The following is a 22,337-nucleotide window of genomic DNA, read 5'->3' on the forward strand; positions in this document are numbered from 1 at the left end:
CTGCAGGTTGCTAATGGGGGCACCTTCATCATTAGCCCCCTCGCAATGTAAAGGCTATGCCGCGTTTCGCAGTTAATATGGGGGCGGGGTTTGTCGTATTGGCTCCACCCCTTCTGCCGATAGCAATGGGAATTGGAAACGTTTCATCAGGGGGTTTCTATGTTTTCAGAAACCCCCATGCATGAGCTAGAGAGGAGGCTGTGGAATGGATCGTGGGGATGCAGGGGATGTGCTGGCAATATCCGAAGCTGCGTCCCCTCACAGACAGCTGCGGCCCTGACAGAGCCCGGGGGCACACACTAGCGCTGCTACATGAGCGCTGACAGCCCAGGAGCCGGTTGCTGCAACAGAGACCTGGCACCACTGGCAGCGACCAGTGAGGTCTTGTATAGGGTTGGCATGGACAGCGGCGGCTGCTGCAGCTTAGACTGGCAGCCGCCATCTGCTCCCTGTAAAAGAAGATGTTTCTTTCAGAGAAATACTTTTTATTTTGTTTGATGGACTCTCTTCAGGAGCCGGCACTCTAGGCAGATGCCTAATGCTGCCTAATGGTAGCGCCGGCCCTGCCCTGGAGTATAGCAGAAACACAACTTCACAAGATGTAGCAAGGAATATTAAGGTATTTATTGTATGACTCACATGAGCAGCTCAGATAATTCCACTTGGGTGTGACTGGATAATGGATAATTAATAATCAAGATACACAGTAGCTGGAATTGCGGAAACACTTGAAATTCATAACACAACCGGGTATGCACATATTGAAAATCATTGTATACTTGAATGTACAGTAGTATGCAAGATTTGCAGGTATTGAATATAATTAACAGATAAAAGGAGCAGGATGTAATCTTACCAGGATGTACCACGTAGCAGATAATAATATGGTACTTGAACAGAGGGGGTCATTCAGACCCGCTCGCAAGCACAGGACACTCGCAAGCGGTTCAATGTTACCCCAATGTGCATGCGCACGATGAAGGGAGCTCCGTCGTGCGCATGCACGAGACCCGGACAGCGACAGCCAAGCTGTCACTCCGGGTCTCGCACCAAAGGGGGCGTGCTGTCGATGGTGACTGACAGCACGCCCCCTTTGGTGGGCGTGCTGGGGGCGTGGCTGCCAGACGGAGGCGTTCCCATGGGAACGCCTACCGTCTGGGTCCGGCCCCACTGACATCACTAGTGACAGTGGGAGTAATTTTTTATGCGAAAAGTCCAGACTTTTTGCCCGCTGGACTTTTCGCCTGCTGGACTTTTCGCCTGTTTTCCAGGTTGAAAAGTATCGCGCGCGTGCCCGATATTCCCCATATTCAATTTCAAAGGACGCAAAAACGGGGACCCGGCAAAACTGGGAGCGGCGAAAAAAAACAGGAATTTTCGGGAAAACATCCTTGGACCCCCTAAAGATGTCCAGACATGGGGGATCACTATGGGTACTCCCGTTTTTGCATGCTGAAGGTAAGTCAGGTTTTTAAATAGCCGTGGCAGGTGCATAAATGCGGCTTTGAAGAAGGTGATGCAGAAGAGCATTTAGGAGCAAATTGCTCAGTTACTCCCATACATTACCAGATTTTCATTCCAACCAATCAACTAGTTGGCTGGTTGGACAGATAATCTTTAGATGTGTGGCCAGTTTAAGTCAAAAACAAGAAAAAGTATTCTTATAGCGGGCACACACAGATTATTAATAATTAATTAATAATCTGTGTGTGTAATTAAACAAGAAAAAAACTTTTTCTTGTTTTTGACTTAGATTATGATATATTTATTCTTATTTGCACGTCCCCCAAAAATTTAAGATTGTGGAATTTATTAGGGGAATAGATTTATATAAATATTAGTTCCTGTGTAGATATTCCATGAACCCTGTTAGCCTATAAGACTAGTAAACAGGTGTTGTCCATGATTGCTGATTGGCAATGATTCACCAGGTAACTGATCTAGTAATGTCCAGAGAACAGCACCTCTGGCAGGGAACAGAACTGCAGTTCATTTCAGAAGGGCCTGGTGACCCCTGCTGGTAAAAAAGCATATAGCAAGGACAATTGCAAAACAGACAATACTAACAGGGGGATGTAGTTAATAGACCGGAAGACGCGATGTCACCGGTCTAAAGCCTGACTCGTCCTGCCCGACAAGGGACTTACGATAGGCATCGAAATGCCAACGCCTATCTTAATCCCCCCGCCATCCCGATCGCCCTTGGACACTTAGCCCGGGGATGGGGGGGGTTAGGTTTAGGGACCCCCAGGGGGACTTAGGGTTAGGCACTCCCCCAGGGAAGGTTAGGGTTAGGTTAGGGGAAGGGGGGTTATGGTTAGGCACTAGGGGGGAGGTTAGGCACCCCTCGGTAGGGTTAGGTTTAGGGTGCAGGGAGGAGGGGTTAGGTTTAGGCACCCCTGGTGGGCGGTTAGGGCTAGGCACTAAAGGGCGAGGCTAGGGTTAGGCACCCCTAAAGGAGGGTTAGGGGGGGAGAGGGGAGGGTTATGTTACTTACCTTTACCTGTCGGGATTTCGACCCACCGGCCTGCCGCTGTCTGTATTTGAGCCACCAGTATAACATACCGATTCCCTAACAGGTACATATGAAGAACACATGACCCACTGAGAATGGGCTGATTTGACAATAGCACTAAGGACTCCAATGTTCGTCACAGTATTATTTTTTTTAACCAAAATAAATGTTAAATTTTAGTAATTTTAACTACAGTGCATTATGAGAAGGAAAGAAAAGACAGCTCTATATACCTGTATATTATAATTACATCTCTGTGACTCCTCAGAACAAACACTGAAGCCATCATCAAATAAAAAATTACATTTAATAACCAAAGAACAACAATTAGTAAATATATACAATGATATTGAATAAGGAACCATAAAAAAAATGAGAGAGAGGGACAAGTTGATTCAGGGACTGAGGATAAGAGATGAGCTATGGTATCCTGAAAAGTCTCCCATAACAGACAAAGCACATTAATATGGACTGATGTAACAACCGCTATACGGACAGTTCTGTGTGTAGTGCAATATAATATTCTCTTACCAGACAATGCTCTTTCCAGATCTTCTTTGATGCTTCCACAGGGTTACACTATAGATACAAGCAAGAATGTTCAACAATATATAGGATTTATTCAAAGACATCATTCAGCATAGTAACAATCTACATACCTGAACAGAAACACAAATCAACAATTTCAAATTACTGTCTAGTACACACAATGGAAACAAGGAATTTACACTGGTATCCTAAGCGTGTGCTGGGCTGCTGTGATGTCAGAGGGAAGGGGGGTGGGGCCAGACCCGGGCCTATGCAAGTAATTAGTACCCTCTCCCCCCCCTCAGCAACCCTGATCACAGAGTCCTTGTCTCGAGGACCCTCTGTCGTACAGTTAGGTTAGAGCCCATCAGCTCACTAGCAGGGGAAACAGGATGTAATATATGGTAGCACCGAAGCTATAGGTGCCAACATATTGCTAACAACATTTTTAGCATTACTAATTTATTCAGTTTTGATTTGCTTTAACTATTTAATTCAGTGTAAATACATAAATAGCTATTGAACCATACATGTATATTTTTCAGTGTACCTATATAAAATCACATATAACAACAAGGCCAATACAGGATTAAATGGCATTTTCTCTACTCATCTAATCACACTGGGATATCACATAGACATCAGGATTTGTTTCCAATCACCACCTCCAGGGCGGGAGGCAGGTTCTGTCAGTGTGGCTGCACAGGGGTGCCAGGACCACAACTTGGCTGGTTTCAGAAGAACCCCGCCCTCTACCCATACACTGAGTTATTGATATAAGCTCAGTGAGGGGGGTGATGGGGCGGAGGGCAGTGGCGATAGTGTAGCACAGGTTGGTGCTGGGTGCCGTGAAACCTAGCACCAGCTCTGACCACCACTGTTGTTGAATTAACTTTGCCCTCTGACGCTATTCTTCAGGTTCAGGCTCGAATCCAGTGTTCACAACTCCTGCCGCTGCAGCCATGGACTTTTTTTTACTTAACCTCTTCACCGTCTGCCTATGGCGGTTCAGTATATTTTGTCGACATTCATAATGGCTAAATGTAAACCATCTAGCAAAAAGTGGGCATTTCACTTGCGACATTTATGATCATGGGATTGACTGGGAAAGTGGGTAAGTTCCCGCTGGGCTCGTCCCATGCTCCCCTCTGCTAGGCCGGCTTACACTGCCTGCCGGGCTGGCTCACACTACCTACTAGGCCGTTGCATAAGTCTGCCCACCCAGCTGCCACGCTTTCAGGATTTGCATTCCACTGCGAAATGCAAACCAGAAGTTGTGATCTGCTCTCATAGCGTGCACTTCTGGGCATACTTGTCGACCTTTGGGCTGCCCCCTCTGGGAGAGGAAAGCCAGGTTAGCGTTGCGTTGTGGAGCAGCTGAAGTGGACGGTGCCATGGATGTGGCAACACAATCGCGTTATCTGGGCCCCATTCTTTGCTAAACAATGCTGATATTACCGGCATTGTAAAGCAGGGGTGGGTCCAAGAAGATGCGATTCACCGTGAATCCCATCACTGGGGTAGCAGCCGGCACCAGGACACTTGGCACAGACCTAGAGCATGAGGACACCTTAGTGATATACACTTACTACAGCCTGTACACACCAACACACAGCCCTATATAACATTGCAGCTCCCTATAGACCAACACAGAGCTCTATATAACACAGCAGCCCCCTAGATACTGACACACAGTTCTATATAACACCACAGCCCCTTTAGGGTAACATAGCCCCTATATACACACACAATGCTCCCTATAGCAGGGATGGGAAACCTCAGACCCGGGGGCCGTATAAGGCCCTCGGAATTATATGGTCTGGCCCTCTGAGCTTTTTTCTGCTAGCCTCATCTGGGCAGCAGGGTGCCTAGAATGGCACCCAGTGGCCAGACTCTATGCAGCATTGCCACCTGGAGCATCCTTAGGACGCTTCAGATGGTCACACCGCTGCCTTTACAGCTCCCCCAAGCATCCTCAGAATGCTCCGGGCATTGCTGTAATCACCGGTTATTGAGGCCCTCCCCCATGTGACATCACACGGAGGGGACGTGGTCTGCACCGGGCCGACGAATAATATGTATCAAAATGGCCCTCGGCAGTTAAAAGGTTCCCCACCCCTGCCCTATAGGGTACAAAATAGCGCCTATATAGACACACAGCCCTCTATATGGTAAAGCAGCCCCTATATACAGATACACAGCCCCCTATGAGGTAACACAGCCCCTATATACAGACACACAACCCCCTATAGTGTAACACAGCCCCTGAATTCAAACAGCCCCCTATAGAGTATCTCAGCCCCTATATACAGGCACACAGCCCACTATAAGGTTACACAGCCTCTATAAACAGACACACAGCCATCATATATGAGTGACAGTCACCTGTTGGACATGATGATTCTGGGCTGCCAGCATTGAAACTTCTGCTTGAACTGGAGTTGGCTCTTACTCCCTATGCCCAGTAACAGCCTGGCCCCACTCCTTCCTCTCACACAGGCCCCACACACAGACTGAATGCAGCTCTGGCTTCAATTCGGAGAGAGGAGAGAAGGGGGGCAGTCTGCAGTAGCAGCCCCCGGGGAGCTGAGTAGAGATGCAGCCCTATGATGCTGCCAGCGCGACCAGTGTTAGACACTGAGGGGTATATTTACTAAAGTGAGAGTTTTTAGAAATGGAGATGTTGCCCATAGCAACCAATCAGATTCTACTTAACATTTAACTAGCACCTTCTAGAAGATAATAGCTAGAATCTGATTGGTTGCCATGGGCAACATCTCCATTTTCTAAAAACTCTCACTTTAGTAAATATTCCCCTGAGCCTGCACTGGCTTTCATGCAGTGGGCGGCACTGGGGACCCTCCTTGCCCTGAGAGAGGGGGGAGGCAGTCCCCGTGGCCGTGTATTATACTATTACTGAGGGGTGTTTTTCTCATTAACACGGAAATTTTATATATTTCTTTTATTAATTAACTTTTTTATATTTTGTTAATATTTTCTAGCACCAGGTTATCTTAGAAATGTACACAGTTTTTTATGAAAATTAGTTTTATTAATTCTCATTATTATTAGTTAATTATTTATTAGCTGGGATACCTGGCGTTGCCCAGGTTCAAGACTGGACCCTGAAGTACACCTGCAGCCTTTATTTGTTTTTGCCTATGATCCCATCCCATTCCATTGATCCTGAAAAGGACCCCGCTGTTTGGGAGCGGTATCCGATTTTCGGGAGGCTCCCGACCAAAATCGGGATTGTAGGCAAGTTTGGTGTATGTGTGTGCTGCACATCAAACCTAGCAATAATGCTAGCGACCCGTGGTATGCTAATGAAGGAGGGAACAGTGGGCCTGATTCAGATCCGCTCGCGAGCGCACAGCACTCACAAGCGGGTAGATGGTCCCCCACTGCGCATGTGCACCCTGGCGTGCGCGCGCGTGCGTGCGAGACCCGGCCAGCGACGGGCGCTCTATCGCTACGGGTCTCGCACCAAAGCGTGGCAGCTGTCGATTGTGATTGACACCTTGTCCCGTTTTGGAGGCGGGCAGGGGGGGTGGCTGGCCAAACGGAGGCGTTCCCAAAGGCGAGCTCAGGGAGGACAGAAACCTCACGTGGAGCAGAATGGTAAGAAGACGATCAAACTTGACTATCTAGAGGAAGTAAAAGTCGTAACAAGGTTTCCGTAGGTGAACCTGCGGAAGGATCATTAACGGCCAGGCCCAGGACCGCGGGGTCCGCCGGCTGGAAGCAGCTGGACATTGGCAGGTGGGGAGTTTGACTAGGGCAGTACTCCTGTCAAACCATAATGCAGGGTCCTAAGGCGAGCTCAGGGAAGACAGAAACCTCACGTGGTGCAGAACGGCAAAATGTCGTCACCAGAATCTCTACTTTTTTGCTTATTTAAAAAAAATGTTGACATTCTGGTATCGACATGTTAAAAGTCGACATTCTGAACATGTGATCATTTTAATCATGTTCCAGAGCATGCTGATCGGGAACATCCACCTGACCATGGCGACAGTCAGGGAAAACAAGATATACGAGCACTAATAATCATAAAAATAAGAGAAAGTATAAGAACATGCAAAAAATTGAAATGCAATAAAAATAATGTTTATAGCCCTTTTATATTTTTATAACATTACATTATTTTTATTGCATTAAAATTTTTTGCATGTTCTTCTTATACTTTCTCTTATTTTTATGATTATTAGCGCTCATATATCTTGTTTTTATTGTATTCCTTTTTTTACTGAGTTGCTCCCCTTCCTTTATCCATATACATAGCACAGAATACTAAACAAAAATTACAGTCAGGGAAAGTCAGCAGACCTAAGGCCCAGGAAACAACAGCATGTTACCCAGTAAGAACTTTATAAAGTACAGTGAAGTTTGCGTTAGCTCACTTTCCTCTATGGGAGAAGCCTGGACAAAGGAGCTCATTCAGAGCTGCTCGTTAGATGCGATCGCTCGCACCTAGCGTATGCAAATTCGGCTAAATAACGTCATGGCAGGCGATCGCTCGGAAAGGCATAAGCACGCCCACTTTGTGTTGACGAGCGATCACTTTGTGTCTAAAGACGCCCATTAGCATCTGTAGAGACGCCCACTAGCGCACGTTATCTCCTGGAAGTGTATTAAAACACTGGTACATCGAGGACTATCAGAAGGGCTTGCAGCGCTTGCGGTTGCCTTACCTTAACGCAAGCACTGCGAGGACTTCAGTGAGTGTAAAAAACAGGCAGGTGACGTGTACTATGACGCTGGCTGATAATTATGCACGCCTCTGAAACGGCGTTGCTACACTCTGGCACTCCTGCGTTCGCACCTCCACACCCCCGTTATTAGTGTCCTGCCCCTGTAAGCACCCACAAATGGCCTCTCCTGTCACTCATTACACTGGGCTGTCTTTGTTGGGCGAGGGAGCGGATTCCGATCGCTCTGAGTAGTTTGAGCATGCGCATAATGAAGCATACGCATGCGTGGTCTGACAACATCGGTCGCGTACAAGCGATCGGCCGCTTGCGAGCAGGTCTGAATCAGGTCCAAAGTCTGATGGCATGTGTAGTTATGAAACTGACTGTAATAGCTGTAATATAGTAATGCAGCAGGAGTCGTCACAACTAACTGATCCGAGCTTTGTCCAAGGACCATGGGGTCACGCAAGCTGACCGTCGCAGATGAGTAAAGTAGGCCAGGAAATCTGTCAGCTGACAAAGATCCTGGCCTCACCACTCCGCCCCTCCCCTCCCCACCCAGAAACTGTAGCAGACTGTCAATCACTGACAGTCTTCTGCTGAACTGCGTGCGAGATCGCAGACCCATACTGCACATGCACAGTACGGGTCAGGCGCATTTGCAGATTCACGATAATTGTGAATCTGCATGATCACTGTAACTGCATCCACAGCTGAATCACCCCCTGAAATTACTCTGCAGACCAACATTGAAGACCACTTCTAGCAGGACTGTAATCAGGGGTGGAATGCTGGGACTGGAGTCCCGTTCCTGGACAGAAGGGGGCCCGTCCGCAGTGGCACTGAGTGGGTGCGATCAATTTCACCTGCTGTTTGTAATCTCTGTATGTGTATGCTGAGCTTCGCCAGGATCAAAGATTGTGGATTGATTATGCTGTCTGTCATAGTCTGAATGTATCGAGTGCTGAGCTGCTCATGAGCCTCATATTCACTGTGACAGTGGGGGTCATTCAGATCCGGTCGTTAGCGCCGATGCGCTCGGACCGGGTCGATGGCCCCCCACAGAGCATGCGTGAGACCCGCTACGACCGACAGCGCCGGTCGTAGCAGGTCTCGATCCAAAGGGGGCGAGCTGTCGATGTTGATTGACAGCTCGCCCCGTTTGGAAGGCGGGCCGGGGGGGGTGGCAGCCCAAACGGAGGCGTTCCCATGGGAACGCCGACCGTTTGGGGGAGGCCCCACTGACATCACTAGTGATGTCAGTGGAGAGCTTCCGGCTCAGACAGAGCCAGAAGCTCTCCGGGGCTTACGACAAGGGAGACCCTACCCTAGGGTCTCATCGTAAGCCCCGATGGTCTCTGACCATCGCAACCATCACCGGAGCGGTCGTTAGAACTGTGGGTGTTAACCCACAGCCTAACAACCGCAACAGAGGCGGGCGGTCAGGATGCAAGTGGCCGCCCAGTTTCTGAGCGACCGCTTGCATCCTCCGACCGCCTCTGAATGAGGCCCAGTGTGTGTATGAAGGCAGCCCCTCAACTCCAGAACCTGTATAATTTAAGAGTGTCCCACTTTTATGGGATTGTGTGACAGTGTGTGGCCCTGACAAAGTTTAAACCTTGGCAAAAACCTAATCCTGGTCAAACTACTATACACCACCATGCCAAATGTGGTGGAGCTAGGCACAAAACTCTGGCCATGCATAAAGGACAAACAGACAAACACACTTTTTTGCTTATTATATAGATGTCATTGTGCCTGCACCCGTTATTGCTTTTCAGACTTTCTTTCTTTTTTTTTAATGTATTGTGCCCATTATCTCTTTATATTGGTGTCATGTCCATAATTTATTGTTTTCATGTGGTGGTGGTGTTTTAAGCACTAATTAATTAGTGTCCTCCATCACATAGGCAACCTCCAAGCTGCTTGTGATTGCGCTGATGTGTGGACGCCGTGTCCAGGCACACACTGATTACGTCATAGGAATGGGATGGCTTGCCGTGGGAGACGCGTGTCTGTGAACTGTGCATGTACCTACTTAAAGGTAAGATTGTGATGTTGTTTTTTGTACTATATCCTTGATAAAAGGTTTGAAATTAAACCAAAACGTCTGAACTAAGGGAACTACTCTCCAGCATAATTTATTGATGTAATTAGGTCCTGATAGTGCAGTCGGTCTAGGCTGAACTCTGTCTGCCTGTTGTTGTTGGGACCTCATTATAAGGTCCTGCCTATTTATTTAGCTCGACCTCCACCTGCACACTTCCCACATCACCACATGGTCCTTAAACAGATGCTGAGAAGTGAAATGTGCGCACCTATCTGGGTCTGAGTGTGGGCCCTTGGTCGGTGGTATAAAACACCAGGTTATGTTAAGTAGGAAATCTTAAACCTCCATATAGTGGAAGCAATGCTGTTGAGGTTTTACAATAGCACTTGTATAATGTGAAACAAGTAATTATAGTAACACTAATATTATATGCCTCCAGGCATAAAATCTTTGTGCCTGTACCGGGGCCGGTGCAAGATTTCTAGGCACACTAGGCAAAGCTACACAACATCGCCCTTGCACCCATGCGGGCCCATCATGTTGCTGGAAGATAGTTATGATAACCTGTTACTTATAGTATACCTGACAAGGCTGTCCAGGTACATGCTGCCTTCTTTAGTTAGGGGCTCATTCTATAGATATGTTAGTGACCACCATAAAATACAGATACCATTGCAGTACTGCACAGACAGCAACCTAGGGACCGTCATACCGCACAGAAAACATCAAAGTGTGCACAGACAGTATATCAGTGATCGCCATATCACACAAAGGGGTGCCGAGAGGGGGGGAGCGGGTACTAATTACCAGGGCCCAGGCTTGCTGGAGGGACCCGGGTCCAGCACCGCTCCCCCCTCTTACATCACAGCAGCCCAGCACACGCTGCTGTGTGCTGGGCTGCACTGGGAGACTGCTTCCGGGTGCTAAGAAGCAGGGACTGCTATTTTTTTTTTTTTTTACCTAAGGGGGCGTGGCCACATCTCCCGCGATGAGCCCACGCCACCTTTTACCCGGGCCCAGCGCGGCTCTTGGAGGGTCTGATCACACAGACAGCATATCGGTACACAGAGGGGGTCATTCATACCCGCTCGTGAACGTCAGGACGCTCGCAAGCAGGTCGATGTTCCCCACTGCGCATGCGCACGACGGAGGGAGCTCCATCGTGCGCATGCGCGAGACCCGGGGAGCGACAGGCTTTCCAACGCTCCGCGTCTCGCACCAAAGGGGGCATGCTGTCGATGTTGATTGACAGCACGCCCCCTTTGGTGGGCGTGCCGGGGGCGTGCCTGCCAGACGGAGGCGTTCCCATGGGAACGCCTACCGTCTGAAGCCGGCCCCACTGACATCACTAGTGATGTCAGTGGGAGTGATTTTGGCTCTGATAGAGCCAAAATCACTCCAGGGCTTGTGGCTGGGAGACCCTACCGCAGGGTCTCCGTCGCAAGTCCGATGGTCGCGATGGTCAAGACCATCGCGACCATCTTTTTGGCCGCTCGCATATGCTGTGGGTGGTTACCCACAGCTATACGAGCGGCCAGGAGGCCGCTCCATTTTCATGGAGGAGGGCCCTGATTCAGAGCGAGGTGTGCTGGGACTTGTAGTACCACTACTGCTGGACAGGCCCAGGTAGTTGATACCCCAGAATTGCACATTCACAGCCTGCTTACCTCTGGATGTTGATTTAAAGGAGCAGTGCTGTATGGAGATCAGCAGTGGTGGATGCCTGATGCCAAGCTGGCGACAGTGTCTGCGGCCTGTGATACTTTGTGCCCCCCATTTCTGCTGACAGGCATGGTCACATCAGTATACATGCAGTGCTACTGAGCTCACATAACATGACCAGCGGCCTCACTGGCTGAATGTTGTAATATATTGCCCGTCATCGGGGGAAGATGCGAAAGCCACACAGGAGATAGGTGAGGAGAGCACCATGTTGATCCACAGCATACAGAGTGTGTACCAAATTAAATGGGGGTGGGAGAACACGCCACTGACCAGGTAGGGAAGAGACTACTAGAGTCGGGGGGGGAAGAGATATGTGGGCAGGCCGCCAGTCTGGCTTCCTACATCACAGCTCACTGTACATCAGTCATGTGCCTGGAGTGTCAATGCTGCTATTGTAAGCCACCACTAGTCAGCGATGGGGCCGACACTAATGCCGCATATCCACTACATGACCCAGGGAAGACATTACGATTATGACATCCTAATCGTACCGTCGTTCCCCATCCCCTGCAGTGCCTACACTGAACGATCAGTCGTTCAGTGTAGGCACCCTCCATCATCCCCGAACATGGCCAATCTGTCGTTATCGACAGATTGACCAGCATGTTCCAGCGATGATTGATGTCGGAAATGACCAACAGGAGTGCGCATCGCTGGTCGTTTCCGACATTTGCATGCCTGATTTGTACCCGATTAATGAGCGATTGAACGATGTCATTATCGTTCAATCGCTTTGTTTAATCGGGTAGTGGATACCCGCCTTAAGACCTTGACTGGCAATTTAGTGTGCTGTGTGGGGTGAAAGGGATAGCGGTGGCTGCCAAGTCCTGTGGCCTCCGCCAGCACCGGCTAAAAGAGGATGTCTCTTTGAGAGACATCTTTGATATTATTTATGTTAGGCTGCTCAGTGGCGTCCTCGAGTGGCCGGCCCCCTAGTTAGCTGTCTAAAACTGCCTAATGATAGCGCCGGCCCTGGCCTTTACTGATCTGAGGACTCGGAGAACCAGCTGCACAAAATAAAAAAATACAAAAATACACAGCAGAATGAAGGTCCCAGCAGAAGAATCTACAAAGGCTGTTGCACATGAAACTCACCACAGTAATTCCCCTGCTGAGGCTCACCTTATTTGTAAAGAGGTTAGAAAGGAGATTTTTCCAACTTTCAAGAGAGATAAGATTGAGAAATAGCCTATAGCAACCCATTAGCTTCTAGCTATCATTTATCTAGCACAGTCTATACAATGACAGAAGCTGATTGGTTGCTATTTATCTCTTTGGAAGGTTTAATACATCTCCCCATAGGAGAGCTGGACCGTTGGATCATCTCCACTTTACCTCTTTCGATTTGATACATCTCCCCATATGAGCGCTGTACCATTGGATCTGATTTACTCAACACCCTTCATTATTAGGGTGGAGTTATCTTTTAGCAAAAACAGTTTTACAAACTAATGTCAATGGTAAAAAGAGAGAGAGGAATAATTGAGGTAAACTACAATTTATTTACAAATGTGTTCTTTATGTGAAATAAGTTATTTATTTTTCCTTTCATACATACTTTCTATGCTGCTTAAGTTTCAAACATAATGATTAATAAAACTAAAGTGGTGTTTTTATATGACCGATTTTAAGATTAAATTTTACTCGAATTTTGCATATAAAACAAAATGAGATAATTACTAGAGGACAAAACAAGTGTAATCTGCATGTTTCCATTTTTGTTAAGCATTTGTGCCCCAAACATGACTGATTCACTTCCTCTACATTTGTACTGTACAAGTTAGTGACAGCTCTGACTAATGAGTGTGGCCCAACAGCTTTGTAATGAATGTATTTATAAAATGGTGAGAAATAAGAGTAATGTATGTCTGCTTTGTACACACTATTTCTGTTGTAATAACCTTAGGTCTCACTACCTCCATGATAAATAACCAGAACAGGAAAATGGAATAGTTTTAATTCACTGCATTCTGAATTTATATTGATGGAATGGCGTTCTTTGCTTTAAATAAGCACTCAAGAACCATTGGCCAATAAATCTTATAGTCTCATTATGCCTTGTCTGTGATTCAGGAGAGGGATTACAGCTTTTGTAAAGCAAATTCTACTGTGAAACCCATTGAGCTGAAAGTGAGACTCATGCACTCTGCATGCCTGTAGGACATATGGAATTGTCTCTAACAATAGAAAACATAAGGTCTGATTCAGTACGGATCACAAATTGCGATTGAATCTGTGATTCCCTATGGAACACAGCGGCAAAAACATGCTAATGCTTGCCAAAGCTCAGCCAGCATAAAGACACCCACTTTTGGTTTCTCGCATTCGTCCAATGTTAATCTTAGGCGTAAACATCGGTACCATCGATACACATCGACCACTCATGCAGCATTTACAGCAGGTCTGACCTGCCGCAGACACTGCTAGTCTCCTCGCACGCAGAGGGCTCTCATGCTGCGTATGCAATCGCAGAAAGCTAATTTATGCATGCTCAGGAAACGCCATTCAAATGGACAGGCACGCTGCGCTTCTCCAACCACTCCACCGTCACCACTCTCAAACGCTGACATCCTGTCACTCACTCTGCGATGAGTTCCTTTGTGCGTCCATAATAGCAGTGTGATCGCTTATATGCAAACAATCGCTCAATCTATGTCTGTAGCTGCACTTTCCATCGGTACTGAATCAGGCCCATAGTTTACAATTGCACATATTAAGAATTAAAAAAAAAAAAAAATTATATATATATATATATATATAGTTATTACACACACACACACACACACACACACACACACACACACACACACACACACAGTGGGGCAAAAAAGTATTTGGGCAGCCACCGATTGTGCAAGTTGTTGCACTTTAAAAGATGAGAGAGGTCTGAAATTTCCATCATAGGTACACTTCAACTGTGAGAGACAGAATCAGAACAAAAAATTCCAGAAATCACATTGTATGATTTTTAAACAATTTATTTGTATATTCTTGTGGAAAATAAATATTTGGACACCTACCAACCACCAAGAATTCTGGCTTTCACAGACCTGTTACTTCTTCTTTAGGAAGCTCATCTATCCTCCACTCGTTACCTGTATTAATGGCACCTGTTTGAACTGGTTAACTGTATAAAAGACACCTGTCCACACCCTCAAACAGTCAGACTGCAACCTCTCCACCATGGCCAAGACCAGAGAGCTGTCTAAGGACACCAGGGACAAACTTGTAGACCTGCACAAGGGCTGGGATGAGCTACTCGACAATAGGCAAGCAGCTTGGTGAGAAGAGATCAACTGTTGGCGCAATTATTTAAAAAAAATGGAAGAAATACAAGATCACTGACAATCTCCCTCGACCAGGGGCTCCATGCAAGATCTCACCTTGTGGGGTATCAATGATCTTCAGAAAGGTGAGGGATCAGCCCAGAACTACACGGGGGGACCTGGTCAATGACCTCAAGAGAGCTGGGACCACAGTCAAAAAGGTTACCATTAGTAACACACTACGTCATCATGGATTCAAATCCTGCAGCGCCCAAAAGGTCCCCATGCTTAAGCCAGCACATGTCCAGACCCACCTAAAGTTTGCCCGTGACTATCTGGATCATCCAGAGGGGGACTGGGAGAATGTCATGTGGTCAGATGAGACCAAAATAGAACTCTTTGGTATAAAACTCCACATGCCCTGTTTGGAGGGAGAAGAATGATGAGTGGCATCCCAAAAATACCATACCCACTGTGAAGCATGGGGTTGGAAACATCATGCTTTGGGGATGCTTTTCTGCAAAGGGGACAGGACGACTGATCGTGACATTTTGGGGAAAAACCTCCTTCCCTCAGTAAGAGCATTGAAGATGCAATGTGGCTGGGTCTTCCAGCATGACAATGACCCCAAACACACCGCCCAGGCAACTAAGGAGTGGCTCCGTAAGAAGCATTTCAAGGTCCTGGATTGGCCTAGCCTGTCTCCAGACCTCAACCCAATAGAAAGTCTGTGGAGGGAGTTGTAAGTCCATGTTGCCCGGCGACAGCCCCAAAACATGACACATCTAGATCTGCATTGAAGAGTGGGCCAAATACCTGCTGCAGTGTGTGCAAACCTGGTCAAGAACTACAGTAAACATTTGACCTCTGTAATTGCCAACCGAGGTTACTTTACAAAGTATTGAGTTAAACTTTTTGATTGTCCAAATATTTTTTTTCAGAAAAAATATACAAATAAGTTGTTTAAAAGTCATACAATGTGATTTCCGGAATTTTTCACTCTGATTCTGTCTCTCACAGTTGAAGTGTACATATGATGGAAATTACAGACCTCTCTCATATTTTAAAGTGCAACAACTTGCACAATCGGTGGCTGTCCAAATACTGTTTTGCGTGTGTGTGTGTATTATATTATAATATAATTATATATATATATATAATTGATTAAACTTTCAATCGCCAGAGGTGTGCCCTGTGTAACACCATGCAATAAAACACCTTCTTAATAAATTATATGAAATAAAGACTCAGAGACATGAGATTTGGCAGAATAATTAGTTGGTAATTTATTTAAATTATCTAATGAGTATTAAATTAATCTAAACTGATTGGAGATATGGGCCCTGATTCAGAGCCGGACGCTCTGACCAGAGCGTGCGCTCTGAATCAGGGCCCACCTCCATTAATATGGAGCGTCCTCCTGGACACTCGTATAGCTGTGGGTCACCACCCACAGCATATACGAGCGTGCAGGATGATGGTCGCGATGGTCTTGACCATCGCGACCATCGAAACTGCGAGCAAAAGCCTGCGGTTGAGTTTTTCAACCGCAAGGCCAGGAGTGAATTTGGCTCTATCAGAGCCAAAATCACTCCCACTGACATCACTAGTGATGTCAGTGGGGCTGGCTTCAGACGGTAGGCGTTCCCATGAGAACGCCTCCGTCTGGCAGGCACGCCCACCAAAGGGGGCGTGCTGTCAGTCAACATCGACAGCACGCCCCCTTTGATGAGACACTCCGAGCGAAGGAAAGTCCTTCGCTTGTCGCGTCTTGCGCATGCGCACGACGGAGCTCCCTCCGTCGTGCACATGCACAGTGCAGACCATCGACCCACTTGCGAGCGGACAGCCGCTCGCGAGTGGGTCTGAATGAGGGCCATGGTGGCAAAGAAAGGACGGCAACATACAGCTTACTCCAGCCATGCAGCACACAGACAGGCATACCAAGCAAACACCGCCTAAGGTGCAGAGCAACTGGTAACTTAAACAACTGTCAACAAAAGGTATCCACTCAACCCTCTAACGTGACTAACTACTGGAAGGGTGATGACGCTATCCCGGCAGGGTGATCCAGTGAACTTAACGAGTCAAAGAGGGTGAGCGCACCAAAATACTATAAAACTACAAACTGAAAGCTATTTGCACCCTAAGCAGCGACCTGCCGTTCTTTCCCGCCAACGCGAATGTCTGGCTACAGAACCAATGCACCGCCACCATACCATAGCTAAGACACTGAAGAAATAACCTGGAACAGATCCTCAACAAAAACCGAAACCCCCTCCTCGGTCAAATCAACGCCATCTCTCCTATACAGATATGCATGCCGGAAACGTATCCTGTCATGCACAACAACACCACCACCAGAGGCCAACACATGCTTTGCGACTGTCGCATTCACCTTCTTTCTGGCTTCATCAATCGCCTTACCATTCTGTACACCACGCCAGACCAGCCGAGGCACAATACACGACCATACAATCTTGCAAGAAGGCCATGCTGTCGAAATCCTAGCAACATCGTCAACCATGGAGCTCTTCAATTCCAACCCAGTCGTCTTACCAAGATCGTTACCACCTAAGTGAATCAGCAAAACCTCAGGAGTCCCAAAACGCCTTGCAGATTCTAAAAGTTTAGGACACAAAGCCTGCCACAACATTCCTCTCACACCAATCCACCGCACACAATCAGAGTGAGGGAAGGAAGGAGCACCACAAGCATTCATGAACTTAGCAGCCCAGAAAACATAGGAGTGGCCAACAATCCATATTTTGAGAGAGTCGATTTTAACACCAGAAGGGGGAGAAAAGAATGCAAAATTAAATTAATTTGCAATTATAATTAAGTAGCAGAGGATCTGCCAAAAAGAAAAATGTTGGTGTAACCAGCTGCCAGGCTGAAATGTAGCCAAGCTTCAGTGCCAATTCGAAGCAAACATAAAGACACATGAGGGTAAAAGGGGGTGGAGAAGAGGGGAGGGGGAGGAGGGGGAAAGCAGGAAAACACGGATAACTCAGCTGGAGGATAAAACGAAAAACCTGATGAGGGACATACTAATTGTAATTAGTGATGCCAATAAGCCGAATTAGGTCCGTCAGTTCAGGCAAAAATAAAAGGCCAAATGCCTCCAGACTTCCGCTGCCACAGTGGCAAGTAGCTAATCCCCGAGTCGGGTAGACAGGACAAAGAAGACACACAAGACCATACGTTAAAGGTAAACAAACAAATAACATAAACGAATAAACATAACATTATTAAATGCAATCAATGCACAGGCCGAATGTAACGCTACAACTGGAGGATTTCCAACGGCCTCATGCAGAAGCCAAGAGCAAGCAGTAGCAGGCCTGACCTGAAGATAACGCTTGGCCAGGTCAATGGGGCAAATACGCAAGTCCTCAGAAGGGACAAGCGAAATCCTACGGCCCCTAACCAGCTGATCAGTCTGGGAGCGCCTAAGCCTACAAAGCAACGACCTCTCCCCCACCAGAACTTCCGTCCGAAGGAGCGCAGAATCGGTTCGCTTGGAGGCCGCCACCAATTCCGAAATCCGGAAAGCCCCATGAAAGGCCATAGAAAAAGCTAGTTTGAACATATCAACTTCAAAAACCGAATCCGCCACGTCCGCTATGGCCGCGAGGAGTAATGGAAGGAGGGAAATATCAATAGGATGTCTCTTGTCGGGCGCAAGCGGAACCGAACGAGCCCAACCTTTCATGGCCTTCTGAATGAGAAAGCTCTTTGTCAGGTCTGGAAGGCTTTTTAACTTAAAGAAAAATGAAATACCCGCCAAAATATGCGAAACCACAGCTCTGGATCTGCCAGAGACAGAGATAATAAAAGAAAGCATCAACTGATGCCTGCTCTTACCTCCATGTCTGTGGTGACGGGAATACTCTTCCCAAGCTTGGCTGTAAACTCTTAGAGTACCCGGGGTGAGAGACCGGCATACTAAGCCCTCCATGCCGGCTTGATGACCTGCCAAACATAAGAGGGGCAAAGCACACCAGTAGCATCAGCCCCAGGGGCCAAAGATCGAAACCTAGACCACTGAAACTGAGATAACGCATCTGCGATTTCATTCTCTGCCCCGGGAATATGCCGCACTCTAAATGAAATATTGCAGCGCAAGCAAGTTAAGACTAACTGCGCTAAAACTCGCAACACTAGCAATGATTTGGCGCACTGCTGATTAATCGCATGCACAATGCCAAGGTTATCACACCTGAGCACTATACTGTGATCACGCAAATGCTCACACCACACTTCCAATGCAACCATGATTGGAAAGAGTTCGAGGAGCAACAGGTCCCGTGTGAGACCCAAACGCACCCATTCCTCAGGCCAAGGTGCTGAACACCAGGACCCGGCAAGGTAGCAACCAAAACCCGCTGAACCCGCCGCGTCGGTGAAAAGCTGCAGCTGAAAGCTGTCAACAACTGGAGCCATCCAAGTCACCACACCATTAAATTTGTCAAGAAAAGATGCACAAATGGATAGATCCCTCTTGATTTCAGAGGACAGGTGAACCATATGGTGCAGTCTGGATGCCCCAGCCGTCGACCGTTCCAGCTTCCGACAGAAAACTCTGCCCATCGGGATAACCCTACAGGCAAAATTCAACAGGCCTAAGATCGATTGTGCTTGCCGCAAAGAAATTGTTTGCAGCCAAACCTGTAGCAATTGCGTCGCGCAATTTCGCCACCTTGTCCTGAGGAAGCCTGCAAACCCCTGCCAGGGTGTCAATCTCGATGCCCAAAAACGATAGGCAAGCGAGAGGACCATCAGTCTTCTCATCGGCAACTGGTACCCCGAAATGGAAAAAACAGGGCTCACAAAGAAAATGCACAACGTTCTGAATTTGCAGAACCCATGCACAGAAAATCATCGAGATAGTGAGCTATGCCGTAACCCCCGCAAGAAGTCTCCACGCACCAATGAAGAAAGGTGCTAAATCTTTCAAAAAAGCACAGGAAACAAAGCATCCCATAGGCAAGCACTTGTCTATAAAATATCTGTCGCCAATGCAAAGCCCCATGTACCTAAAGTAGTCAGGATGTAGGGGAAGTAGACGATAAACCGATTTCACATCTATCTTAGCCATGAGAGCACCAGGGCCATACGACCTAACCATCTCCAAAGCCTCGTCAAATGACTGATACACCACCAAACAAAATTCCGGAGGTATAGCATCATTCACCGATGACCCTGATGGATATGACAGATGCTGAATGAGCCGAAATTTACCCGGAGACTTCTTGGGGACAACACCCACTGGAGAAAGAATAAAATCGTCCAGCGGGGTTGTTCAATTGGGCCTGCCATTCACCCTAGGCTCACTTCCTTCTGAATTTTGGCTTTTAAAACATCAGGTAACTCGCGCACTGACCGCAGATTCTTCGGGGGGCCAAACCTAACCTCACCCCTAATGGGTAACCAAAAACCAAAAGTGAAACCGGAATACAAAAACCGCACATCCTCAAGGTTTGGATACCAACCCAACCATTTGGTCATAGCATCCAGACGCACTGGGGACGATGCCTTACTTAGCCCCGGTATTCCCGGGTGGCTTGGAAAACTGCTGTCCAGCCAGTCGGGAACAATTGGACACGGGATGGGCTCCACCGCAACACAAACAGAGGTGACGAAAACTACACCGCTGCCCCTGAGTACAGGTGGCATTGTTAAAAGCAAAACATTTGCCTTTATTCTGAGTCTGAGCGCAAAAATGACCCGGTCCTGGTGGACGCCGAAAAGGGGGAGTTTCGACTGGAAGACACGGTGACTTCCAGCCACACCTCCACGTACTTACCACCACACTCAATGACAGGCCTGCCATCCTGCTTCCGACGAAACTCTTCGTCGTAAGTCCGCCAGGCAAACCCCCGGAAATCGCGCTGCATGCCATTAATCAGGTGCAGATACCTGATAATATTTAAGTGCTCCTCAGGACGAGTTATTAAATAGCATGATGCAAACATGCAGAAACCCGCGATGCAATTACTAAAGGATTTGAAAGCGTCTAGGCCAGCTCCTCCCTTACTCTTGGCCGCCTTAAAATCCTTTTTTGCTTTGTCAGTGAGCACAAAAATGTCCATACATAGGCACTTATTTATCCTACACTAGAACTGCCGTTTTATTGCAGCAGACCCCTAGTGACCGTTCAGAACGTTTGCGGGAAGCGGCACGCGAACGGGAACGACGGCGCGTAGATGACTTATCTTTCCGGTTGGCCTCGCACTTAGCATATTTAGCAGCACGCTTGCGCACCCTGGCAGAGCCGCTGGCATCGGACATTAGCGATGAAGAGGAACAGCTGCTACTGTCATCGTTCTCGTCATAAGTAGACCCACCTGATGTATTCGGCTGCTAGCCACCTAAAGAATCAGCCGAAGCCACCTCCTCGTCTGTATCATCGGGACTGTCGCTGACATCGCTAATCTGAAAAAGAGGGTAACACAGCATCTGGCGCCACAGCCCCCGATGCAGACACAGGTGCAGAAGAAGGAACAGCTGAAGTGGCCAAAACCAGGGAAGGGACCGCTCCTGAGGTACCTTGCGCCACTAAAGACCAAAATGCACGCACAGCTGACAGAAATTGCTCGGGCATGGGTGTTGGTAATTGAGATGCAGGAACTGCCGGGTGGTGCACAAGCTGGAGACCCGGCTGCAGGCAGTTGTGATAAGGCAGCCACAAACGGGGCAAATAATGTGGCCATGGAGGACATGATATTGATAACCCCTGGCGGGCAGGCACAGCAACAGGAGTACGCTGACCCACCAGCCTACCAGAGCCAGCAGCCGCGGGCCCCGGAGCTACAACTATGTGGGAGCCGCCAGCATCAGAAGCCGGCATCGCCGTGGCGGGCACGCGCGCCCGCGCTCCACGGCCTCCAGGGCTTGCAAACAAGCCAGATGAGGCGGCGGTAGCGGGACGGGACCCGGCTCCATCAAGGTAACCACTAGGGGGGTATTTTGAGCGCTGCGGGCGGGACATGGGACCACAGTAATATAGCCAGATGCAGGGAAAGAGATGGCACAGGATGAGAGGGAAGGAAAAGGAAAGAAAAGGAATGTAGATAAAACGGGATCAGAAGAAACAGTGAGGGAGAATAGAAACTGAAAAAGAAATGAAAATGAAATGCAGGGAGAAAAAGCTGCAGCTTTTGGACTGGGACTAGAGCACATCACATATTGAAAGCACAGCTTGTCCAATTTAAGGATACATTTGCAAGTTCTTTTGTGGTTCTTACATAACCTCCAGATTGTCAAAAACCCCTGAAGAAGCCCTAAGGGATGAAACGCGTTGTGTGTTATTCTTTGATTAGAATGGAGGATCCTGCTTTAAAATCTTGCCCATTAAGGGTAATGGCAGAGAAAATTGTCGTCATCTCCCTATGTTAAGACAATTATTGTGTAAGCATTTTACGTTACTAAATTTGATGTCATAATACATTTTAATAAAATATTTGTCAAAGTTGCTGATGGTGACTTCCAGCTGTTACTGCGGTGTTCTGGTGGTGACACCTAGTGCCTAACCCTAACCTCCCCTCATGCAACCT

General features: G+C 47.7%; 1 pseudogene; it reads right to left on the reverse strand.

The window, feature by feature from the left end:
• Positions 1 to 308: 308 nt before the first annotated feature.
• Positions 309 to 20,457, reverse strand: LOC148516665 (uncharacterized; annotated as a pseudogene).
• Between the last annotated feature and the right edge of the window lie 1,880 nt (positions 20,458 to 22,337).

Source organism: Taudactylus pleione, unplaced genomic scaffold (genome assembly GCF_031769625.1).
Source record: "Taudactylus pleione unplaced genomic scaffold, aTauple2 ptg000244l, whole genome shotgun sequence".
NCBI lineage: Eukaryota > Metazoa > Chordata > Amphibia > Anura > Myobatrachidae > Taudactylus > Taudactylus pleione.